Source organism: Pollicipes pollicipes, unplaced genomic scaffold, assembly GCF_011947565.3.
Source record: "Pollicipes pollicipes isolate AB1234 unplaced genomic scaffold, Ppol_2.1 Scaffold_4002;HRSCAF=4701_pilon_pilon_pilon, whole genome shotgun sequence".
NCBI classification, from domain to species: Eukaryota; Metazoa; Arthropoda; class Thecostraca; order Pollicipedomorpha; family Pollicipedidae; genus Pollicipes; species Pollicipes pollicipes.
Genome location: NW_023596420.1, coordinates 6,835,385 through 6,850,812, shown reverse-complemented (window position 1 = coordinate 6,850,812; position 15,428 = coordinate 6,835,385). Strand labels below are relative to the sequence as shown.

The following is a 15,428-nucleotide window of genomic DNA, read 5'->3' as shown; positions in this document are numbered from 1 at the left end:
TTGGCGCTGGTAGTCGAGCAAACCGTGTCCTCGCAGCAAAGAAGGAAGGAAAAACGAGCCGCTGATGGCCGATTCTGCGCCTTCCGGCATCTGTGAAGACGTGACGGCAGGCCTTTCCTCTCACGCTGGTCGCCACTTGCTCATCAACGTGAACAGGCTATGCGTGACCGATTGGTCTTGCATTTGCCAGAGGAGACAATCGAGCCGGCTAACTGATCTAAGTCGCCAAGAGCACTCGGTGTTCCAGTCCGTTTCTGCCCCGATCGAGTTCCTCAAGACGTCACGCTGAGACCGTCGGGGAGCTCCGTCATATCGTCCCCCATCCGGAAAGCGTGCTGTAGGGGAGCCAGAAGACGTACCGTAAGGGACAGTTCCAACACCAATACTATCTATCCAGGCTTTCTAGAACGAAGAAGACGTTCATCAGTGCTGCCAGCTATAGACACGTGACCTTAAAGTGAAGCTGTCACAGCGAATGGATGTGTCTCACGTGGCCGAACACAGCGAGTTGTTGTGACGCTTGTCGTGCGCCGTCTCCGCTAACAGCTACTGCGAACGCGACGGCTGGTAAGCAGCCCAACTGACAGCTACCTTCCAGTATTGCAGCCCTAGGTGATGGACTTGGAACCAAGGATACGCAACTTGCTCAACAGATGGCAAAGCGAAATAGTCATTTGAGTCGTTTAAAGGCATGTTTAGTGGTGCGAGGCACGGGGCTGGTTTGTTTTCTTCCTTGCGAATTTAACATTGAAACGAAAATATTGCACCGTGTATTTGTCTGTCTTGCCAGCTGCTTGCTCATTAAGCAAGCGTTAGAGTGCGAATTCCAGGAGGTTACCTCAGTCGTCACTAGATGGTGTTGTACGTGACTTTTTGGTGACAAGTTGCTTCAGCGAATTTCGAAAGTGCTGCTTGACGACCAAGAAGCGCTTCATGGGTCGTGCAGGGTGTTTGAAATGTGTTGCAACGACCGTCTAATGCAGAACATGAAAAGAGCCGAACTTGAGAGAAGTGGACAGATGAATACATTGATTGCGCGCCGTCGTGCCTTGCCAAGGACGATGTAGTGCCAAATGTGTGTGGCGGAACTCATACTTACCTGGCTCAGGGGACACCGTGATCACAAAGGCGGTTCCCCCAGGGCGAGGCCCTTCCATTGCACTCCGGTTGGGTTGACCCCTGCGATTACCCAAATGTGGGTAACTCGGGAGTACAATTTTTGTTAGCGGGGTAGGTTGCGTTCGCGCTCCAACCCTATTTGCACTTGGATGAGACAAATCAGCGCGGGAAGAGCGAAAGCGCTACGCGCGCGTGGAGTGCGTCAAGCACATGAGAACCACGACGGACGTGTTCAGATAGGGCTGTCGGACGGGCGAAGACGCTCTGTAACGTTGTTCGTGCCGTAAAGAGCGTAAGGTATAAAGCACGTTTACATGACACGTAGAGAGTACAGATAGTGGTGGTCCCATTTCTAAACACTGAGACAACTTAGAACACATCAGCCCGCCATTATGCCTCTCAGGATTTTAATATGCCAGCTGATTTGTTTTGTGGGACTCTTTCGAGCATGAGTACAGGACGCTGAAAATTGTATGAGCCCCAACTGACGCATAGTAGTGCCCACGTGCCGTGTCTTATCTATCGCCTCTGAGCACCGCGCTGGAGCTCTACCAGCGCCGTTGTCATTGCCGCCCCACATGTGGTGTGGCCACCGTACGGTGGCCGTAAGAAATTCGCGAATACTCATTTGAGTGTTCCCCTCCACGGAAATCTTTAGTAAAAGGCGAAAGATTTGTGCGTTTTGAAGGGAAACCAGAGATCCCGCCTGGCGCGTCAACTGGGAGACCGAGCATGTGTGCTGTGGATGGCTATCACTAGTTTATAGCGTGGCGTGACCGTTTCGTGTCCTTTTACCTAATGCTTGGACCGGTGCATACATGTGCGTGGAATCCGTTTGTACGCCCATAAATAAAAGTTAAGAACCACGCGCTACTACTCTGGAAAATGTTGCAAAATCCTGAAGACTGGCAAAACAAGTTGTTAAGTTGATGTCGGCCACCTAGTGGCAGACATGAGAACTGAAGGTTTACTGCGATTTATTTGTGTTTGGTGGTTTTGACTTGTATGACGGGCTTGTTGCGCCGCGGCGAAACGGTGCTGCCCCCGTCTCCCGGCAGCCTCAAGCCTGCGCTCAAGGTCAAACGGCCGCCTGCACGCGTGATGGGCCGCATTGTTTCATTGCTGCCGACCGCTTGTGGCATCTCGCACCGACATGTTCTCGCGTAACACATGTTACGCGTTAGGTGATGCATTTTGTTTTCTTTCACGGGTTCACAAGTATAAAACATTGACCTGCGGCCTAGAAAATCGGAAAATGGCCTGTTCACGAGTGCCGCACAACCCGAAAGTGCTCACGCTTACGTTCGCGACACACGCATTCAGCAGCAAAATCTTACTAACAGCCAATCATCTTCCGCGCATGGTATCATACGTGCCGCATGTTCACTTTTGCAAATGTACCAGCGGCCATGCTGTTTTGACCATATGCAGGAAACAGGCTGTATGATGACCGCGATCGCATGACGTTTCTATGACATCATTATTGCCGAGGCAATTTGAAATTGGCTCCCAATGAACCTTTTTGCACTTTTGCAGGCGTGTAACTCAGAAGCCAGAGCGTTTCGGGTCTTAAAAAGGACATGACGGTGAACTGCGTCAAAAGGTCCTCAAGATGGCTGTTTCAGTTCAAAACGTCATACAACTGTGGAGCATTTTCTTTGAGACTTGACAACACTTCTGAAACTATATGGCCACGCCTGCCCCTCATCCTGACAGAAAGGGCGAACACGATGGGGAATCCAACGTCGCAGTGAACGGTCACACACAAAACCAATTACTTGTACACGTCAGTCATAATGCCGCTCCAGTGACGTGGCAAGACGCGAACAAGGAAGTTTTGCTGGTTGTAGCAGAAAGCGATGCAACTATGAGAACACGTGGACTTTTTACGCAACGTTCTTTCGTAAGGTAAACCACATACAACTGAACAACGTGACTTCTACCTATTAGAAACAATGATATCAGTAGTATTGGCCCCCCTCCCCATCCCCGGTGCGTAAAAAATGTGCGTCTGAACAACCTGCAACGTGCCTGCTGTTGGCGCTGGCAGTCGAGCAACCGTGTCCTCGCGACAAAGAAGGAATGAAAACGAGCGGCTGATGGCTGATTCTGCGCCTTCCGGCATCTATGAAGACGTGACGGCAGGCCTTTCCTCTCACGCTGGTCGTCATTTTCTCACAACGTGAACAGGCTATCAGATCTGAGTCGCCAAGAGCATCGGTGTTCCAGTCCGTTTCTGCCCGATCGAGTTCCTCAAGACGTCACGCTGAGACCGTCGGGGCTCCGTCATATCGTCCCCCATCCGGAAAGCGTGCTGTAGGGGAGCCAGAAGACGTGCCGTAGGGGGCAGTTCCAACACCCATACTATCGATCCGAGCTTTCTAGAACGAAGAAGACGTTCATCAGTGCTGCCAGCTATAGATACGTGACCCTTAAGTGAAGCTGTCACAGCGAATGGATGTGTCTCACGTGGCCGAACACAGCGAGTCGTTGTGACGCTTGTCGTGCGGCGTCTCCGCTAACAGCTACTGCGAACGCGACGGCTGATAAGCAGCCCAACTGACAGCCACCTTACAGTATTGCAGCCCTAGGTGGCGGACTTGGAACCAAGGATACGCAACTTGCTCAACAGATGGCAAAGCGAAATAGTCATTTGAGTCGTTTAAAGGCATGTTCAGTGGTGCGAGGCACGGGGCCGGTTTGTTTTCTTCCTCGCGAATTTAGCATTAAAACGAAAATATTGCACCGTGTATTTGTCTGTTTTGCCAGCTGTTTGGTCATTAAGCAAGCGTTCGTGTGCGGATTCCAGGAGGTTACCTCAGTCGCCACTAGATGTGTTGTACGTGGCTTTTGGTGACAGGTTGCTTCAGCGAATTTCGAAAGTGCTGCTGGACGACCAAGAAGCGTTTGATGAGTCGTGCAGGGTGTTTGAAATGTGTTGCAACGACCGTCTAATGCAGAACATGAAGAGAGCGAACTTGAGAGATGTGGACAGATGAATACATTGATTGCGCGCCGTCGTGCCTTGCCAAGGACGATGTAGTGCCAAATGTGAATGGCGGAACTCATACTTACCTGGCTCAGGGGATACCGTGATCACAAAGGCGGTTCCCCCAGGGCGAGGCCCTTCCATTGCACTTCGGTTGGGTTGACCCCTGCGATTACCCCAAATGTGGGTAACTCGGGAGTACAATTTTTGTTAGCGGGGTAGGTTGCGTTCGCGCTCCAACCCTATTTACACTCAAGTGAGGCAAGTCAGCGCGGGAAGATGAAAGCGCTCCGCACGAGTGGAGTGCGTTGAGCACGCGGGAACCACGATGGACGCATTCAGATAAGGTTGTCCGACGGGCGGAGACGCTCTGTAACGTTGTTCGTGCCGTAGAGCGTACGATAAAGCACGTTCACCTGACACATAGAGTAGACAGTGTGGTCCCATTTCTAAACAAACAACACTGAGACAACTTAGACACCTAAGCCATCTCAGGGTTTGAATATTCCAGCTGATTTGTTTTTGCGGGACTCTTTTCGAGCATGAGTACAGACCGTTGAAAATTTTGTGAACCCCAACTGACGCCTAGTGGTGCCCACGTGCCTTGTCTTGCATCTGTCGCCTCCGAGCACCTCGCTGGAGCTTTACCAATACCGTTGTCATTGCCTCCTCACATGTGATGTGGCCACCGTACGGTGGCCGTAAGAAATTCGCGATACTCATTTGAGTGTTCCCCTCCACGGAAATCTTTAGTAAAAGGCGAAAGATTTGTGCGTTTTGAAGGGAAACCAGAGATCTCGCATGGCGCGTCAACTGGGAAACCGAGCATGTGTGCTGTGGATGCCTATCACTAGTTTATAGCGTGGCGCGACCGTTTCGTGTCCTACCTAATGCTTGGACCGGTGTATACATGTGCGTGGGATCCGTTTCTACGCCCATGAATAGAAGTTAAGTACCACGCACGGCTACTCTGGAAAATGTCGCAAAATCTTGAAGACTGGCAAAACAAGTTGTCAAGTTGATGTCGGTCACCTAGTGGCAGACACGAGAACTGAACGTTTGCTGCGATCATTTGTGTTTGGTGGTTTTGGCTTGTATGACGGCTTGTTGCGCCGCGACGAAACGGTGCTGCCCTGTCTCCCGGCAGCCTCAAGCCTGCGTTCAAGGTCAAACGGCCTTCTGCACGCGTGATGGGACGCAGTGTTTCATTGCTGCCGACCGGTTGTGGCATCTCGCACCGACTTGTGGACAAAGACGGGTCGGAGGTCGGAGCGACCCGGAAGTCGTTTGCCATGCAGACTTGTTTTCGACTCGAGTTGATTCATTGTTCGGCTCATCAGTCAATCGTCTTTGAGTGAGGCGTGAGCTGAGTGCACTCGTCGGGAAAAGTTCTGCTTGAGTGGTGAGTTGAATTACATTGCCTGCAAATTTCATACGCTGAATCGTAAGCCAATCATTTCTGACAAAGTTGTGTTACGCCGTTTGGTCATGGCGTGTCGATGTTGTCGTGTCATGATATGACTCAAATGAAAGCGGTCACATGAGGAAACAGCAGGTTCCTGACAAGCCATTTGAGAGTGTTGATGTGAACAACGTGCAGCTGCAGTATGCATTGGTTGCACAGTTTTTCATCTGCTTTTATGCAAACTCATTACAAGCGCGTGGCGCGTGGCGCGTGGGCTGGCGGCCGTCTGTGGTAGGTGGTTGGGCGTACGGTTGTAAATGACTGTTCGTTGCATCCGTGGCGATTATTGCGAGCTGTGGTCAATGCTAGGTTAAGTTATGTCCATGTTCGAGTTGGTCTGCGTAGGACATAGGAAGTGATAGCTTTGCTAATCTATAGACCGGTACGATTCTGGTACTCGTTTCTCATTCCCCAGTATCGTTGAAAGGCAATACCATTCAACACTCACACACTTTATTTTCCACATTTCCATACATGGTTTAGCATATGCCTAGGTGGCAACACAGGCTGCTTGCTACTGGGCATCTTAGTCTGGTGGGTACAAGATTTGTGCTCTTGCAGATATCAATACATGGCTCCTAACTGAAGCAGCAAGTCTCAAGGTGTTGCACCTTCTGGTTTGATTTTGTTCTGACACAAAGAGGGAAAAATGAGTTTTTCTAACAGCTGTTCTTGTTGCATCATGATGGAGTACAAAATATTTCATTTTACCTAGTCGCAATCCTGGAGTACAAAATCTCCTGGCATACATTATACCAGCAAACGTCAAGTTTTCCAACACTGGGTAGATGTGGTCATGGCCTTTATTGTTACCTTTTGCCGCAATATGAAAGTGTTCATTAACTGATATTTAAATAACAGACAACATGCATATCTACACGACAGGAGCTCTTAGGGACATCTCATCATCTTGTATTCAGAATCTGATTATGACAAGGATGGAGAGGTGGGCCACATGGCTTGGTTTAACTCTCAATGAATAATGGGTACAGAGAAGCTATTATATTTTATATTATATATATAATATATATATATATATATGTGTATGTGGGCTACATATAGCGAAGTATAGTAAAGCTGTTATATTTTTAGTTATCAACATTAGGTATCACTTTCCACGGTAGCCTAATTTAATGTACGCTTACGGTCGCATGTAAATGATGTATCACAAAAATATTGCATACATAATTAAACTACTAGCCTATGTGTAGACATAGACCTAAATGCAATTCAAGATGTCTTAGGCAGTCGTGCCAACGGTTACGTTATGTACATATATCAACCTTGGTAATCAGGAGTCAATTGACTCTTGAAAGGACAGATGTGATAACTTGTGTAAATATTATCATTTAATCCAATGAGCAATGTGAACATGTCTGGGATCAAAAATTGGTGACAAACTGCCTGAATAGGCCATCTCAAACAATAACATGTGTTCCTCCAATTGACATCGTGGTGGTTTTCTGACACAATCCAACACTTGGGGTCCTAAGCCAAGGTGGAGAATTTCTATAAAATGGCCAAAGTGTGTGGGTACCTTCCCTAAATTGAAGCACTGTTTTTCTGAAGCACTGATAATTATTGCCCTGTTGTCTACTCATTAAAGCTTTCCTGCGCCAAGCACAATCACAGGCGGTACAACCAGGATTGTCAAAGGGGCATAGCGTGGGGAGGATGCAGCTACACATTGATAGCTTGAGGCAGAGCCTTAATAGTTTGTCTGAATCGGTCTATATCGCAAGAATGTGGGCCTAGGGGAAGGAACTGCTTCCCCCCCCCCCCCCCCCCCTTATGCTGCATCACTGTGCAATTCCCCTCATCATGTTTTAAAGAATTGTGAACAATGATTAAGGTAACAGTGCATAATTGGTCGGCATCTTGGAATAAAACATTGGGAATGACATGGTTGGATGGGCCAATATGAACAAATCTGCACACCAGTCCCACACGAAAGCGGTCAATGTGTAGTGATTACCGCCCAACTAGACAGCATTCCATACCGCAGCGCTAAAGCACGTGCCAGTGCATTCTGGATATTCATCATTCCAACAAGCTTTGCATAGTACGTCAAGAATGAACAGGTACAGTGTTCTTACCCAGTGATGTCTTGAGCCTCCCAGAGCTGCTCATAAAGCAATGAATGGCAAGAGAGAAGCGTAATGGCGACAGGGATGTCTGGGCAGTGCCAGGCAACTCCTAGTGAGGGCGTCAAGCCCCTATGAAAGCGTGATTATCCATGCTGTGGGGTCAAAAGGAAAACTTATGGGAGTCCTGCAATTGATAGCTTGGAGGTTCGCGACTCCCCCCCACAGGGTGTCCATTACGTGACACCCCACTTGGTGTCGTTGTAGCATTCGGCCACCCGAAAGTGACTCTCCGCGTCGGCGGCGACGCAGAAAACCGACTCCTGCATGAGTTCACGGTAACATAGCGACCAGTTTTTGGAACGTGACACCCCCAACGAACTTTAAGCATACGAATACGGTGGTCGGGTGTGGCTCCTAGGTGTAAAACGTATTTCAGTGGAAAAAAGCAGAGTTAATGGAGTGTACTACTTTCATAGTGGTGAGCAGGGAGTCAAATGAGATTTTCTCGCGCAGGGCCGATTACTTCAAATCGAAGTTCTGAGCTGTTTAGAAGTCTTGAGAAGTTTAGTATTACTGATCAAATCGGACGCGGATGATGTAACAATAAGTGAAAAGTACACAAAGGGGGATAGCTCCCTTTAAGGTGTTGCGATTGCCACGAGATGGCAGCGTTGGGTTGTTTCTTTCCCTTTGATGTTACTTCAGCGAATTTTGTCAAAGCGTTTTTACAATAGTTAGACGTGTGACATGATATGCATCGGAGTTTAATGTATCTCAGTGGCATGCATCCAGAATGCTATGAAGAAAGGAAAATGGTGGATATGAACAGATGAGGCATTAATGGTCGCGTACCGTGGCAAGTCGCAAAAAACATTGTTATAAAAAACCTGACTGGCATAACAACCCATCCTCACATACTCTTGCTTGCTTTTATTTCTAAATACACGCCTAAGGGAATTTGGCAACTATCTACGGTTCATTTTGGTTGTGTAATATGCATTTGGGTTTTGCAACAGCTTTCATTTATTTTTGTTATCAATCCAACCGATGGTCATGCGTGAACAAATACATTCCTGACAGCTAAATCAATCAGTGAGGAGGGAATGACGAATGCACCGGCTTACATGTGGCGAGTAACTGTGCGCCACATGCATGGCCGTTGTTTTGGTTGCTACAGTCTCGTGCGGATAAGGCTAACACTGGCAGTAAAAGCTGTACGCATTCGAAGATCCCTTGTGTAATTCCAAATGGGAAAATGATGCACTGAACATACCTGGTGTACCAGCGACATTCGCGGCGACATTTCCACCTCATGTGCTTCGTAAAACGCTGAACTCGGTTCAAGGTTGCCACCAATTTCGGATAAAAGGATCTAATATTTCAAGGTGTCATGTACGAATGAGTGTAGGTTCATTACCAAACGAACTCCATGACTTATCAACATAATTACTATGCATTTCATGCCTGCTTATGCCACACTCAGATGTTGCATGTCCTTTCTTGTCAACATGTCACATTACTGGTGCACACATATATCCGGTATGATGGGTGCAAAGCTGGTATTTGATGACAGGGTGTCACAGCGGTTGCATGAACAGTTTGGGTCAGTGGTCATGTGTTCCAAATTGATGGTTGTCTACATACTTTATGACCTGGTGACGAGAACATTTAACTCAGCTGTTTGGAAAAAGGCTGTATCGCACAATGTATCACTTTTCAGCTTATATCATTTAAACATCTTATGTTAAAACAATGATACTCTGCTGTAATGCTTTCAAGCTATAATACCAAACATACCTGCCCATCCGTGTTGTTTCATGACCGTGGTTTATTAAATGGGGCAGCTATGCCTGTATTGAAGTACAGCTTCCCCAATTGTGAAAACCAGATGTCAATTCTGGGGTAAGGATACGGAATGCAATGCTACTCCAAACATGCAAAACATGCAGACAAACGGAGTGCACCAATTCAAACAAAACACAACACCGGCCAAGAGATATACCCATGCAACTTGCGAATATTAATCAGAATAAGGCTGCTGTCTTCTTTGCAGAAAGTTCTTGTGTCCTGTGTATTCCTATTAGAAGAAACAAATACCAACATCTAAGAAGTGTTGACAGGCCTCCTCCCTTGGCCTCCGGCTAACATTGCCTAGAGCGCAGCTGTGGTGTAGCGTGCCAAAGAATTGATGAGAAAGGCGCCCTAACGATTTTGAGCAAGGACTTCGGGAGCAATGTGCCGATAAGGTAGGCAAAACGTTAGCACATAGGTGGAATCATTCACGAGGGACAAAGGAGTGCTTGTTTTTCTTAGAAGCGGCAGTTCAAACGAGTCTGGACGCTGTCAATCTCTTTTAAATTGGAATTGGACACGCGTAAACAGCAGCGAGCCAGCAAGGATAAGCACAACCAGTGTCGGAAAACTTAACGTTTGCTGGCATAATGTATACCAGGAGATTTTGTACCCAGGATTGCGACTAGGTACTACATCATGATGCAACAAGAACAGCTGTTAGAAAAACTCATTTTTCCCTCTTTGTGTCAGGACAAAATCAAACCAGAAGGCGCAACACCTTGAGACTTGCTGCTTCGGTTAGGAGCCATGTATTGACATCTGCAAGAGCACAAATCTTGCACCCACCAGACTAAGATGCCCAGTGGCAAGCAGCCTGTGTTGCCACCTAGGCATATGATAAACCATGTATGGAAATGTGAAAAATAAAGTGGGTGAATGTTGAATGGTATCGCCTTTCAGCAACACTGGGGAATGAGAAACGAGTACCAGAATCGTACCGGTCTATAGATCAGCAAAGCTCCCACTTCCTATGTCCTACGCAGACCAACTCGAACATGGACATGACGTACCTAGCATTGACCACGGCTCGCAATAATTGCCACGGATGCAACAAACAGTCAATTAAAACCGCACGCCCATCCACCTACCACAGACGGCCGCCAACCCACGCGCCACGCGCCACGCGCTTGTAATGAGTTTGCAAAAAAGCGGATGAAAAACTGCGCAACCAACGCATACTGCAACTGCACGCTGTTCACCTCAACACTCTCAAATGGTTTGTTGGTTTGTCAGGAACCTGCTGTTTCCTCATGTGACCGTTCTCATTTGAGTCATATGATGACACGACAGCATTGGCACGCCATGACTAAACGGCCCTAACACAACTTTGTCAGAAATGATTGGCTCACGATTCAGCGTATGAAATTTGCAGGCAATGTAATTCAGCTCACCACTCAAAGCAGAACTTTTCCCGACGAGTGCACTCAGCTCACGCCTCACTCAAAGACGATTGAGTGATGAGCCGAACAATGAATCAACTCGAGTCGAACACAAGTCGGCATGTAAAACCACTCCCGGGTCGCTCCGACTTCCGACCCGCCTTTGTCCACAGGTCGGTGCGAGATGCCACAACCGGTCGGCAACAATGAAACACTGCGGCCCATCACACGTGCGGACGGCCGTTTAACCTTGAACGCAGGCTTGAGGCTGCCGGGGGACGGCGCAGCACCATTTCGTCGCGGCGCCGTCAACAAGCCGTCATACAAGCCAAAACCACCAAACACAAATGATCGCTGCAAACCTTCAGTTCTCGTGTCTGCCACTAGGTGACCGACATCAACTTGACAACTTGTTTTGCCAGTCTTCAAGATTTTGCGACATTTTCCAGTGTAGCCGCGCGTGGTTCTAAACTTGTATCCATGAGCGTACAAACGCATACCACGCACGTGTATGCACCGGTCCAAGCATTAGGTAGAAGGACACGAAACGGTTCGCGCCACGCTATAAACTAGTGATAGGCATCCACAGCACACATGCTCGGTTTCCCAGTTGACGCGCCAGGCGGGATCTCTGGTTTCCCTTCAAAACGCACAAATCTTTCGCCTTTTACTAAAGATTTCCGTGGAGGGGAACACTCAAATGAGTATTCGCGAATTTCTTACGGCCACCGTACGGTGGCCACGTCACATGTGAGGAGGCAATCACAACGGTATTGGTAAAGCTTCAGCGAGGTGCTCGGAGGCGACAGATGCAAGACAAGGCATGTGGGCGTCACTTGGCGTCTGTTTGGGCTCACAAAATTTTCAGCGGTCTGTATTCATGCTCGAAGAGTCCCACAAAACAAATCAGCTGGCATATTGAAATCCTGAGAGGCACCATGGCGGGCTTGTGTGTCTTAAGTTGTCTCAGTGTTACGTTTACAAATGGGACCACCACTGTCTGTACTCTCTATGTGTCAGATGAACAGGTGAACGTGCTTTATATCGTACGCTCCTTACGGCACGAACAACGTTACAGAGCGTCTCCGCCCGCCGGACAACCTTATCTGAATACGTCCAGTTACCCGGTTTACATGGGCAGCCGAGGATAATTCGAATTAAGATCGGAACGGATCATGCGACGTTAACCCTCTCGGCCAGGGGCGTTTACATGGGCGAAAGCGGCTTTACGTCGGATTAACGGTCGATAGTTCGAATCAAGGAACGGATTATGGGCGAAAACTGCGCTTTTGAGGCGAACTGAACAAAACAAGAAGAAAAAGGCCGGTACTCTGCGTATGGATGGCGAATGTCACGAGCTATGGTGGGCGCGAGACAGCTTTGAGGGCGAGTAGGAAGATGGACTCCGTTGGAAAATGATCTGTGCGGGACTCATAGGCTTTATAGCTACAGCACAAGCCATAGCACTTGAAACACAAGAGTTGCGCAGTCAGCACTGCCAAATCTATCACATAAGCAGTGTCATATGTAAATTCTTACTAGCGGGAAACTTTGGCTAGCAGGAAATCATTATTTTCTTGTACTGGCCAATGACACTCACAAACTTACCACACTCATATCAGTATGCCACCCAGCATCATGTCATCTACTTTGCGCAGCCCAAGAAACACCTTACCTACTCCCACACTAATGCATTTATGAGCAGCCTGCAACAGTGAGCTAAGCTACAGAAATGACTCATGAATGCTACATAGTTAGTGGCAAAAATTGTGTAACTATGTTGTCTTTCCCCATCCAATGCATCGTCGGTACCTGAGGGCAGCATTGCCATTTAGACTTGGCATGGACTGGCAAGTCAGAATGCAGCTATTTGCTTTCTTGACATACTAGGGTTGAAATACTGCTTTGATATCTTTGCAGTCAACAGCATTGGCTGATATGGACTGATGGCTAGGTGGCACAAACAGCTGTGTTCGCACAGTCCAAAGATCATAACATGTGAACCAGCCCCAGAGCTGTCATGACAAAAGCAATCTGGGCTCAAAATTCATAACAAATGATTAATTATAACAACAGCTCAATTATCCACCTCATGGCTGCAAATATACATGTCACAAAAAAGCACCAGGGTAACATATTTACTCACCAGTACAAAAACAGGTAATGATGTGCACCACAGATGTGCTCTGCACATCATGTGGCATTATGTTCGGTTTACTTAGTTTATGCACTGTTTTCTTCCACATGAAATGCACAAACCTGGATTTGACAGAGTACTGATGACAGCTATTTTCATCCAGTGCTCACATTTGCTTTCTTGACATTTTGGAACCATCACTGGGCAATTTTGGTCCCATCATTAAAAATAGTTCACATTCTGCACTGACTGCAATGATCTATTGCCTATATTTGTTGATCCTTTGCATCATGCAGGAATTATTGAGTTACCTATCTCACACACATTAAACCGACAAGCAACAAACAGCCTAATCGCATCAAAAACAAATATTCCAGCCCCCGCTTCCTTGCCATTTGCTCTACCAGTGTGATGTAACTTCATATTTCCTTGACGAGCCAGTCACCAATATCCAGCACATCCCTCCTGCCAATAGGTGGTCAACCAAATGTTCAAGTCACAGGAGGAATGTCTGCAAAATCAATCCTGGGGCATTTATGTATTCACTTGATGAAAGAAACTATTGGTACTCCCTGCAAGAATTGTTGAACAGTTGAAGTACCTACCTCATGGCCTGCAAAGACACCCATCACAAAAAGCACCAAGGTGACATGTTTAATCACCAGTACAAAAACAGGTGATGATATGCAACACAGACGTGTTCTCCATGCAGCATGTGCCATCGTGTTAGGTGTTAGTTTATGCACTGTTTTCCTGCACATGGAACACACAAACTTGGATTTAGCAGAGTAATGATGACAACTATTTTCATCCAGTGTTCACATTTGCTTTCTTGCTGTTCTGACCCCGTCATTGGCCAATTTCGGTCCTACCATTAAAAAAGTTCACATTCCGAGCTGACTGCAATGATCTATATTTGTTCATCCGTCATATCATGCAGCAATTTTTAAGCTACCTTTCTCACACAAATTTAACTAACAAGCAACCAGCATCCTAATTTAAGGAACATCTGCAAAAACACTCCTGGGGCCTTTAGGTATTAACTTAATGAAAGAAACTTGGAGGCATTCTCTGCAAGAATTTTGAGCAATCCAAAAATTAAAATGAGAACAAGTCAAAGCTATATAAAATGACCATATTACCTCCATCTGGCTTTTGGAAGCATGGAGCCTGCCCCAGATGTAAATTAATCTAACCTTTAGGCGGAAAGATAACACGAAACACCGCCGACGCCTGCTGTCTGCATAGATCAAGCGCCTAGCAAGGCTAAATCACGTGAGCATTTCTGTGCTGCTAGCCACTCAAGGCCCTCAATAATAAGAGTAGTTTTAGCAGCATGGTGTCAACTTCACCTTCTTTCTCTTTTCCTTTACCATCTTGGACTTGGACCGTCTGGAGCAATAGCTAAAAAACCCGTGGAAAAGCGGCAACACCAAACAAAGCTGGAATGGCCATGAACAGAACTGCGTGCGCCAGGCATTTTTCTTCTTTTTTTTTGTTTAGACAGCTTACGGCCGATAATTCGGACGAAATCCCTTCCTGAACGGATGATCCTCTCACGGGAAGGGATTTCTTCCGGCGCACAATTCGAATCAGCGGGACGGCGCGTGAGTGTATACATGGGCCGGATAGTTCGGATCGAGGACGGGTCCCGGCTCAATTCGAATCACAGCTGCCCATGTAAACAGGGTAAGTGTGGTTCCCATGTGCTTAACGCACTCCACTCGTGTGGAGCGCTCTCGCTCTTCCCGAGCGGAATTGTCTCACTTGAGGGTAAATAGGGTTGGAGCGCGAACGCAACCTACCCCGCTAACAAAAATTGTACTCCCGAGTTACCCACATTTGGGGTAATCGCAGGGGTCAACCCAACCGAAGTGCAATGGAAGGGCCTCGCCCTGGGGGAACCGCCTTCGTGATCACGGTATCCCCTGAGCCAGGTAAGTATGAGTTCCCCCACACACATTTGGCACTACATCGTCCTTGGCAAGGCACGACGGCGCACAATCAATGTATTCATCCGTCCACTTCTCTCAAGTTCGGCTCTTTTCATGTTCTGCATTAGACGGTCGTTGCAACACATTTCAAGCACCCTGCACGACCCATCAAACGCTTCTTGGCCGTCAAGCAACACTTTCGAAATTCGCTGAAGCAACTTGTCACCAAAAAGTCACGTACAACACCATCTAGTGACGACTGAGGTAACCTGGAATTCGCACTCTAACGCTTGCTTAATGAGCAAACAGCTGGCAACACAGACAAATACACGGTGCAATATTTTCGTTTTAATGCTAAATTCACGAGGAAGAAAACAAACCAGCAACGTGCCTCGCACCACTAAAAATGCCTTTCAAAGGCATTTTTAGTTTGGCATTTGCGGCTCAAATTACTATTTCGCTTT

At 47.4% G+C, this 15,428-nt stretch overlaps 6 non-coding genes across 6 annotated transcripts; 3 read left to right on the top strand and 3 right to left on the bottom strand.

Moving 5' to 3' along the window:
• The first annotated feature begins 1,091 nt into the window (after nt 1-1,091).
• On the top strand, nt 1,092-1,257 carry LOC119094641 (U1 spliceosomal RNA). Its single transcript, XR_005093783.1, has one exon. It is a non-coding gene; the product is annotated as a U1 spliceosomal RNA (small nuclear RNA).
• A 449-nt stretch (nt 1,258-1,706) lies between these two features.
• Nucleotides 1,707-1,820, bottom strand: LOC119094651 (U5 spliceosomal RNA). The gene has a single exon (XR_005093792.1). It is a non-coding gene; the product is annotated as a U5 spliceosomal RNA (small nuclear RNA).
• A 2,366-nt stretch (nt 1,821-4,186) lies between these two features.
• On the top strand, nt 4,187-4,353 carry LOC119094639 (U1 spliceosomal RNA). The gene has a single exon (XR_005093781.1). It is a non-coding gene; the product is annotated as a U1 spliceosomal RNA (small nuclear RNA).
• Nucleotides 4,354-4,791: 438 nt separating this feature from the next.
• LOC119094653 (U5 spliceosomal RNA) lies at nt 4,792-4,905 on the bottom strand. The gene has a single exon (XR_005093794.1). It is a non-coding gene; the product is annotated as a U5 spliceosomal RNA (small nuclear RNA).
• Nucleotides 4,906-11,520: 6,615 nt separating this feature from the next.
• Nucleotides 11,521-11,634, top strand: LOC119094650 (U5 spliceosomal RNA). The gene has a single exon (XR_005093791.1). It is a non-coding gene; the product is annotated as a U5 spliceosomal RNA (small nuclear RNA).
• Nucleotides 11,635-14,808: 3,174 nt separating this feature from the next.
• Nucleotides 14,809-14,975, bottom strand: LOC119094670 (U1 spliceosomal RNA). The gene has a single exon (XR_005093811.1). It is a non-coding gene; the product is annotated as a U1 spliceosomal RNA (small nuclear RNA).
• Nucleotides 14,976-15,428: the final 453 nt, after the last annotated feature.